Source organism: Rattus rattus, chromosome 6 (assembly GCF_011064425.1).
Source record: "Rattus rattus isolate New Zealand chromosome 6, Rrattus_CSIRO_v1, whole genome shotgun sequence".
Classification (NCBI taxonomy): Eukaryota; Metazoa; Chordata; class Mammalia; order Rodentia; family Muridae; genus Rattus; species Rattus rattus.
This window is the reverse complement of record NC_046159.1, coordinates 153,080,250-153,090,553: the sequence shown is the minus strand read 5'-3', so window position 1 is coordinate 153,090,553 and position 10,304 is coordinate 153,080,250. Positions and strand designations below refer to the sequence as shown.

Here is a 10,304-nt window from a genome sequence, read left to right as displayed (position 1 = left end):
CATGGTCTGTTGCAACGGTCCTAGAAAAAGCAAGGGTGTTGAGGAAATTCATCCTGGAAGCATCCTTTCAGTGGGAATTACCTGTGTTGTGTTAAGGAAATCGGGGGAAGAAAATACCATGTTAGTTATGTGTCTGGGATAGGCAGTAACAGCTTGTCTGTAAAAGGAGACTGGTTGTTGATTAAGGATTAAATGATGGTTGTTACTGTAGTTGGTTTGACCTGTGGGGACAGATTAAATATGATTTTTTGAAGTTTAAAGGAAATTTTAAGACAATTTTAGGTCTTCCTCTTAGTGAGAAAGGCAGACATTTAAATAAAGTATGGAAATTTTGAGTTAAAAGGCAGGAACATTGTTTCAGATGTTCTTATTAGGGAGAAGAAGCATTTAGACAAAGAGAGCTGAACAATTTTGGGTTAAGGGTTTAGATGTGTGTTTTGTTTTGTTTTGTTTTGTTTCCCAATTCTCAGCAGTAAGATTTCATCTAGTACCTTTGCTCTCAGGCTCTTTTCACCTCCGGAGGGCGCCTCCCGCTGTGGTGTGGTAATGCCGGGCAGGTGAAACTAGGGTGCTAGACTCCATTTACCCTGCACAACCATCAGGTGCTGGACTCAAGCAAAAACACAGCCTAAGATGTGGTAGGCCTAAGTTCCCTGAGTCCCGCGTGTCCAGTCACCCCTGGAAACCATGGAGGAGCAGAGAATGGAGGAGGCCCCCAAGTGAGGACATGCTGGGGTCTGGGAACTCCTAAACTCCTAAACTCCTGGACATCCAGATGCAGGTCACAGGGAGGTAGGAACAGAGTTGAGCCCTGCGGCTGAGGAGTAGGGGGAGAGGGGAGAACTCCAGCTTCGCTCAACAGTGGAGAGTCTGGGAGTGCAGAGGGGCCTTCTGTGGCTCTGTATGACAAAGCCTTCTTCCACAGCGGTTCTTGAGTAAGAGACGGTCCTTACTTGCCCCAACTGTTTAAGTGGAAAGTGAATGCACACCACTTCCTCAGGGTGGACCAGAGATTAAACACCATCTCCAGGAAGGAATGTCCAGGAAGGGAAGCTTACTGGCTAAGTCTCAGGGCTTCTAGACACCTCATTAGCATAGAACTCTGTGCGCTGTGACTAGTTGTCACAGTCCTCATGTGGGATGTCGTGGTCACATGCTCCAGGAGAGAAAATGGGTCGGGAGTATAAGAAAATGGCTACCGTTCTCAGTTACAAGTTACCTGCCCATGGTTCCACTTGTCCTACAGAGGTGATGAGTTATATCTTATTCAGGGCTGTTTTGAATCCTATTTTGCTAGAGAGACCAGTAAATCTTTGGGGTCATGGGGTGACGTTTTTTGATCGCCCAAGGCCTAGGTATCATCCATGTAATAATAACACGTATTTTCTTCTCTAAATATAGTTTCAAGGTGGCAGCAACCAATTCCATTCAAGTTGGGAGGCTAGCCTAGAGTTGTTAATTTGGGGAACTTTTGAAAAGGCAAAACACTGACAATCTTTGGAGTGTAGAGAAAAACAATCCTTATTATCTATGGCCAATAATGGAATATTGGCCAGCTACAAAGACAAGGGAAGGCCTGACTGAGGGGATCCCCAGTTCTGAGTGGTCTTGCTGATAGTCCGTAGGTCTTATAATAGCTACCCTTGCCTAGAGTTCTTTTTAATTGCAAGTATGGGAGTGTTCCAGGGGCTACAGGAAAGGCAGATATATTGGAGTATGAGCTAAGCAAGAACTTCTAATTTCTCCCTGGGTAAAGGCCACTGCTCAACTCATCCAGTCCAGGGAGGGAATATCACACCTAACAGTGGCGCTTAGAGTTGGGGCTGACCCCTGGAGGGCATTTGTTGTAGTTCTCTATCTGGATGCATCCATTTCCACGTTACTAGAGGACCACACTGAGAAGCTTCTAAGGTACCTCTCCCCAACAAGCCATGTCCAGGATGAGAGGTTTGATAAGACCAATGGCACCATGTGGATCCTCCCGTTTGAAAGCCTCTTTTGTGGTACACGCTTAGGAGAAGCCTTCTATGCTCATGAGTTGTGGCCCAGGGATTAGTCCCAATGCTATATGACCTTGGATCAGAGTCCTATCTGCTCTGGTGTCAATTAGGCATTTAAATGGTTCTCTTCAAATTTTTATATTGGGGGGTATAGCTCAGTGGTAGAGCATTTGACTGCAAATTTTTATATTGACTCTGGTGTGCGTGCCTTCAAAAATATTAATGACCCGGGGTTGGGGATTTAGCTCAGTGGGGTTGGGGATTTAGCTCAGTGGTAGGCGCTTGCCTAGGAAGCGCAAGGCCCTGGGTTGGTCCCCAGCTCGAAAAAAGAACCAAAAAAAAAAAAAAAAAATATTAATGACCCACAAGATGTTAAGGGTTTTCCCTCTGATGGTTTGGGCTGAAGGTTGCCCCTTTTGTCGTTGAAAGGTAAAATGGGCTCGCCATCTTTATTGTATCTAGAACAGCAATGCTTTCTCCAATGGAATCCTTTGAGGTATGGAGGACAAAGGCTTTCAGGTTGTGCAGCTTCCTCGCCCTCAGCTGGAGCAGGGTTGGGACGCACATCTTTCAGCTGTCCCTCCTCTTTACCTTTAAAACAGAGCCTCTGTGGAGGCCTTGGCGAGGGTGGTGGCTCTACAGGAAAGGGTCCTGATGTCTTCAGTGGCAACTAACCATTGTTCACCTTCACTTTCCAAGCCCTGACGTGCGAGCTGGTGTTCCAAACTCATGCCTTCCCAAACTAGGTTTTTAAAGAGGACTTCTCTACCCACGGGATCAGGAATTTGGATTCCAGGCTCAGGTTTGTTCTAAGAACAAAGTCAGAGAGGGTTTCCTCGGGTCTTTGCTGGAGGTGGAGAAGCAAGGAATCCCAGTGTTGGGATGCAGAATCGGGGTTTATGCAATCCCAGGCCTGAAGGGCACAGAGGTGTACTTGATCGAAGTACTCCTGAGGTTGGGTAGCCTGTTGTACTGTTGTACTGTATCTTGGCCCAAAAGCTCATTGAAGTACCAAGGGATATTTTGTTGGTTTTGATTTTGATTTGTTCCTGATCTGTTGCAGGCATTCATCTCTGTAAAAAGCCTCCCACTGAAGAGCAGGAGGGTAGGAAAGGAGGCTAGGCAGATGTCATGCCAGTCCTGTGGTGTACTAAGAGCAGCAAGAAGGCTCAGGAGGATGGACTTGGTCCAAGAGGCATGAATTCCATCCTCTCGAACTGTTTGCCCAACCTTTTTTAACAGGTAGGTCTGGGAGGGATACAGTCTAGGGGCAGTGGGCTGGACATGAACAGGGAAAGCCAAGGTGTCATGTCCACTGTGGGCAAGTTTGGAGGAGTGTCTGATCTCAAGTAACTGTTCAGTGGTAGTTGGTAGGGGGTAGAAGGGACGGAACTTTCAACCATTTCAGGAGTGTCCTTAGAGGGCAAGGCAGGAGGGATGTAAGGCAGCAGTAGGGGATTAAGAGAGGCGGGTGTGTGGGAGTCAGGGTTATTTTCTGTCTGGTGTATTCAATGTGTTGTTCAAGGGCAGCGAGGTCTGCCACAGGGAGGTCTTTGGGACTTTCCTCCTCAGAGTCACTGTTGGGAATAAGGGGTTTAGGTTCATCCTTAATCTCCTTCTCAGAGTGACCTACACATTGCTGAATGGCTGCCATGATGGGGAGGAAGGAACAGGGAGTTGTCCTTTCTTGGACTTCTCTAGATTGTGCCAGATAAGCCACCTGAGTCCATACCTCAGTGTCATAGGGGTGGCTGGAGTTAATCCAAGGGGCCAAGTGAAGGACCTCTTTCCTCCCAGAAGGAAACTGCTTCCTTCTGGGAGATTTTAAGCCCCCAACAGCTTGAGAGCTTGAACGCTGCCCTGACCTGCGGGGAGCGGTGGGGGGGGGGGTTGGTTTCAGTGGAGGCCTGAGGAGGGGGTGAAAGAATGGGGGACAAGAGACACTTAGGAGAGCGAGTCATAGTCTGACCAAGCCCTCAAACTTTATTTCAGGGCAGTGGCTTATAAAGACAAGCAAGTGGGAAAGCCACACAGGACCCAAGACCAATTCATCACCATCACCACACTCCCATTGTCCTTTCAGTTCCTGTGACCATAAACCACAAGTTGCAGGTGTACTAGAGGGTGTGTAAATGGGCTCGGCTCCCGGCCGAAGGCCTCTAATTTGGGACTTGTGCTGATGAGAAGCAGAATTTCCCATGACAGAAAGGATGAAAGTGCTCAGCCAAAGGGGGGACATCCCAGGACTACACAAGTTCCAGGTTCCAGAGCCTGCACACAAACTTAAGAAAGCCAGCAACCACCCTAAGGCCTTGTGGCTGATCTTTGTGCTGCCAGGTTCCTTCAGAGAGATTTAAGAGAGGTGACTTTTGCCAACACCCTAAGGGATGTTGGGGTCAGACCATCAGGGAGACTGTCGGATGGAAGGTCAAGGAGGAAGAACCAGACAATCCTCAGGTCAGGTTGATGTCCCTTGGGGAAGGGAGCACTCAACTCGTCTGATTGTCAGAAGATGTCAGCCAGATGTGACTCACCGAATCCCAATCTGTTGCTTCCCACTGGTGCTATCAGGACACAGAGGAAGTGTGGAGCGAGGTCTTGGATGGGGGTTTGAGAGGTGTGAATGACCTAGGAGACTGTTTCAGGGAACAGCTCGACTATTGAACTAGCAAGACTAGCTTATACAGCTCCAGTTCCAAGCATATCAGCTGGACTAGCAGACTGCGGTCACATGATCCTGAGAGGACAGTTCTCTGGCCATTCTGACTTTATCATGGCAGAGCCTGTCAGGGAAGGTCTGTGCCTGACATAATCAGGCTAGAGTGTTTAGGTTACTCTGTGTAGTCTTAGTGCCCCTGAACCCTACATCCGGGACGTCCCACTCACAGAGACGGAGATCGATGCAATAAGCAAGAGGTTTATTGATCCAGCGCACTGGGGTTCTGCAAATCGGGTCAGAGGCGACCCCAAAGAACAAAGGCCCACACCCTTTATGCTTCAGGGTATAGGCTTTAGGTTACAGCATGAGCTGGCCATTTCTCATTGGTGGAGCTTATTGTCCTTTGAATTCATTGGTGGCCCCTGGTGGAATTCATTGGTCCCACCCCTAATGGGGTTGGGACATTTCCTGGAATAGGGTTTTACTCAACGAATTCTTACTCTTGGCCTCAAGCTTAACGGAAAGTCCCAGTCACCTGGTGTTTTTCTGAGGTGGTCCTGTTTGCTTGGTTCTCACAGTCCCCCCGCCCCCTTTTTCTCGGGAGTATCTCGATCCTGAGGTCATTTGTTATTCTGCTATACCTTATCTTTATTTAACTCTTGATATTGCTGTCTCAATGTCATAATCTGCACTGTACTACTACGTTCTCTAATAAAAGTATGCACGTGATTTAAAATGCAAGGCCCAAAGATCAGCAAAAGTAATACAGTCACCAAGGGCCCCATAATGGCAGAAATCAAAGTGGTGAGCCAGGGGGAAGAGTTGAACCACGATTCGAGCCACCCCTGGTGCTGTTCTCTTTCTTTCTGCCAGTCCTTCCCTAACCCTTGCCATAGTCTTTTATCACCCCTGAATGGTCTCTGTAAAAGCAGCGTTCTTCCCTAAGAGTTGCACAAAGCCCCCCTGTCGGAGGAACAGGAGATGAAGGCCTCTCCCATTCTGGAGTACTACCTCTGACAGGGACGTCAAGGATTCCTGTCCTTGTCTGCCTTGGGAACAAATCCAGACTGCACGAGACCAATCGCCTGTTCCACACCTAAGGGATGCGCACTGGTGTATATCTGCATTTATGGCAACCTGCAAGCCTTTAAAGTTTTGATCATGTATGACCAAGGCGGTGGGTCCCGTGGCAGCACCTGCTGCCCTTAGCCCCGGTCCTAATAAGACAGAGAGAGTGATGCTGAGGGGTTCTCTCTTGGCCCTTGGTAGTCCACTATCCCAATGGGATTAAAGTTCTTCATAAGGGTGGTAAATAGGTCTGGGGACTATCTGTACCAGGACACAGAAGTCCTGGGTGTCTCTCAAGACTTGCAGATCCACACGAGGGGTGAGTCCAGAGGAACAGGCCCATACCCCTCTGTAGGTGGCAAGAGGTATCCCCCACTGGAAGGGATAGGCTAAGTTTGGTTACAGAGGAACTCCTGAGGGGGGGGGGGGTTTCCCATACACAATCCCGACCCAGTGACTGCGGATAGAGTAAGCCTGACATCTTGCCGCTGTTGCCACCTGCACTGGTTGATGTCCTCTGTCTGGTTGACAGTCCCTATAAATGCTATGCCTTCATAATAGAGGGGAGCCACATCATAACACAGCCAGCATGACTCCGTAGCCTTGGGGTTGGTAGCATTAAGAACTTTAAAAGCCTTTTCAACTAAATCAGATGGAAGCCTTCTCTTAGGGGCTGAGTGGTGGGAACGGTAGATGACATGTCCATGGCGGACATGTCCATGGCGGGCGATCTGGTGGCCTAGAAGTGGGGGCTTCTGAAGTTTGGGTTGGGATCTGATGGGGCTTAAAACTGGGTTGGGGCCAAGGGAGGTGTAAAGAGCCTCTTCCCATAATTTAACGGTGAATATTAACCCTTCATCGTATCCTCCCAGGTAGACTCTGAGGCCCCACGTATATCCTTTCAACCAATCCGTAGCCTTTTTTCCCTTTTCGGTGAAAGTGACCTGGAGTGGGTGACACCAGTTCCATTCACATTCTTCCTCTGAGACTTCCCCTGGCATATAGTCCTTAAGGGAATAGTTAGCGGCTACTTTGATATAGTCCCAACTTGAGGTCCAATGTGCCTGTCCTGAAGTCTCGCACCCCCAACTCTTACAACAGAAATCAAGTTTACCCCCACACTTAGGATCAAGGGATCTGCCCCGATGGAACCCAGGGCAAACATAAAATTGTCGTGTCCGGAGTGTATTTCTCCAGTGGCCATGACAGCAATCTCCCTGTGCAGGTCCCCTGATCGTCCACTCATCTGAAGTGCAGGTATAGGGAACCTTCTGAAGATCTGGGTGTTCCTTTAGGTCCCAGGCCGTGGCCCCAACAGCCAGTTTGCAGATGTCAGGGAACAAGTCCAGCCACCACTGATTGGGCGTGGTGACCATAGACGTGCTCCATACTGTGTCCCACGCCATTTATCACCATCCAGGTTAAGTCACGCGGTTGGTGAGGGCTGGCACTGGTTGGGGCTATGGGAAAGGAACTAAGATGCAGTAGCATTGTCTGTCGCAGACCACCCAGGGGAGTGTGTCAGCAGAGGGACCAAGGCTTGGATTTCAGGTAGAGAACAGATTTAGTGTGACAGACACAAACTCGAGGTGTGTGCAGCTGTAAAAAGCTTTACTTCTTGGCACAGATTTAAGCAGTTAGAACGGGTACATCATAATTGGCAGTCATCCAGCTCTTATTTATTACCCCACCAAATGTCCCCCGCAAAGAGGAAAGCTAAACATACAGTTCTCAACTGTAAACAGTTTAAATAACCATAGTTAACTCTTGATAAGTTTGCTCAACTTGTTGGAACTTGTCTATGATCTTTCTAAAAGAGTCACTACTATTCTGAATCATGCTATACAAAACTTTCCCAAAAGGGGGGAAAAGGCTTTTCTGGAACAGTCATGTTGTTAGTAACTGTAACTAATTTCTCTCCTATTTGCTGGGAGCTAATGGGTGCAGCAGTTGAGTTCATCAGGATCATGATGGTGTGAGACGTTTCTGTCTCTGGATTTTCAGTTCCTGAGACATCTAAAGGTACATGACCGTCTTCCCACACTGCTATATTCTTAAAATCAGATATTGCTGACAGCTTAAAGTTGCTAAGATCACCAAGGCTAGAACACAGAAGTCACCTCCACCGCAAGCATAGACCCTAGCCATCATCTTTTTGTAGGGAGACGGCCAGGGACATCCAGGAGGCCAAGCCGTTCCAGGCACAGGCCTCTGTCTGGATAGAAACGAAGCACAAGAGATTCGTGTCACACAATTGTCAAGAGGAGGCACTTCATCTTCGGTTCTCCTGGTGACTTTTAATTTTAAAGGGTCTTCGGTAACCTGGAGCCTCCAGGAGAGCAGAGCTTTGTCTTCTTCTGCCAAAGTAGCAGGCTTCACCTGGGATGCTCGGAGCCACAGGGCTACTGTGCACCAGTCCGTCCTTTGTTCACAAGCGGGACAGTCTGAGGGGTCAGGCTGACAGGCGATGGTAGATCTGAGGACCCCGTCAGGAACACCTGGCTTACTCGCCGTCAGGTAATCTCACTGGCTTTTCCTTGATAAAAACCTAGAGATAAGAAACAATCATTTACTAGAGGCCAGAGACCAGTGGGCCCGGGGGCAGGCGTGAGATTCCGACATTGGAGATGGGCGTCTGTGGCCACGTTAAGTCCTTTACACTTTCTTCCTCTTGGTCAGAGTTGGTAGTGGTAACGCGTTCTCTGAGGAAGAGGTCATGTGCTTCCCCCATTGCTATTAGCAAACTAAAGGGCTCTGCCTCACACCCACTATGCCAGAGACGTGGGCAGGTTCTGGAGTAGCTGGAAGGCTGACTCTGGAAGATGTCTCCAGCTGGAGGGAGATCTGGTGAGACAGGGCAAACTGTGCCTACCACCCCACGCCCACCAGACCTAGAGTTCCCAAGTTTACTCTGCTCACGCCTGGGAGAGCCACAGCTCTTTATTCTGGAGGAGAATGTAAAGTTCTCTGTCAGCCCCCAAGACTCTCACTGAGAATTATGAGGGTCTCTGAAAACCCTCACTTTGCTTCATTTCTCCACAGGGCATTTGAACAAGAGGTGCCCACCCAGTCGTTAATCACATACGTTGTCTGCTCACTCCAGTGACAGGGAGAGTGCACACGGCAGGTCCTGAGCCAGATCGCCCAGTGGAGCCGACCACACCTCACTCTCCCGGGAACACCAATCTCTCAACTATGCTGGATAATTCTGAGTCGCCAAAGGTTAGGGCTCAGCAGTGAAGAGGCCGGGCCCACGGACAACTGCAGCTCCAATTCCAGGGGGATCTGATGCCCTCTTCTGGCTGCCATAAGCACTGCATGCACATGGCACAGACATGCAGGCAAAACAGATAAAAGTAAAAATTTTATAAATAAAGCCAAATTTCTCAAAAGATCTTTTACGTTAATATTGTAGCAAGATTCACGCTAGGGCTGACACACAGAAAACTAAATAATGGCACTGGATTCTACAGGTAAAAAAAAATTCTCATGTTCTCTATATGCAACGGGATTGCCTCAAAATTTATCTGTTCCCACTGTGAGGGGGACAAAGAAACCTAAAACCTTTTCTCTCCACACGGCTGCTTACCTTCTCTTCTGGAAGTTGAACCCGTTCACCTCAGGCTCAGAGCTGCAGAAGAAACACCAGAGGTGATTAGACCCACAACCATTAGAGAACACAGCAACACGCTGACGGGCAGACAATGCTGACATTACCAGTCTTTGTATAAACAGAATCCTTACAGCACTACCCAGTATGCTGGGTACGTCTACTCAGGAATGTTTTAACAAGACTTTAAATGCAAAGCCATCTCTCTCTAAGTATTAATCCACGCACCAGTACTCCCATTGATTATTTATTGAGTGTGCACACAGGTGTGCTAGCACACATGACGTCCAAGAAGAACTTGGACAGTTGGCTTTCTCCACCAGACCCCAGAATCAAAGGTGACCGGGCCTGGTGCTGCTAAGCCCTCTCACTACAGTCCCCAAGCCCCTCATCTAATTTAAAACGACGTGGGTGGGGTGACTGCATTAAATTCCTGCCTGTTCTGTTGGCCTCAGGTAAATCCTTTAACCCATCACAGCAGCATATCCAGTCAGGTTATAGTTCTCACCCTTGGCAAAAAATTTTTTCTGGGATTTTGTCTGGAAAGTCAAATCTCCCCATCTAACACACAACCTTGAATTCAGTATCACCCCGGACAAAGCGCAGCCACATATTCTCAAAAAAAAAAAAAAAAAAAAAAAAAGTCAGCAATGCAACATGTACCACGTCAGAGCTTCTTATATCCAGGACCTTTCTGGTGGCTGCATTTGATGTTGTGAGTCCTAACTCTGATGAGCATTTACTCCCGCACAGGGCTCTGACCTTCACACTGCTGACAGCTGGGAGTCTGTTTTATTCCCTCTGGGACAACCTTCTGACTAAATCCACCTCAGAAGCAGACTCTTAAAGTTTAGAAACAAAATTACTAGCTACAGTATTTCTTTTAAAGGTTTATTTTATCATTTATACAGTGTTCTGCCTACTTGCCAGAAGAGGGCAGCAGATCTCATTATAGATGATTATGAGC

At 48.2% G+C, this 10,304-nt stretch overlaps 1 non-coding gene across 1 annotated transcript; it reads right to left on the bottom strand.

Annotated features, from left to right (window-relative positions):
- Positions 1-9,783: 9,783 nt before the first annotated feature.
- Positions 9,784-9,854, bottom strand: LOC116904785. The gene has a single exon (XR_004388449.1). It is a non-coding gene; the product is annotated as a small nucleolar RNA SNORD93 (small nucleolar RNA).
- Between the last annotated feature and the right edge of the window lie 450 nt (positions 9,855-10,304).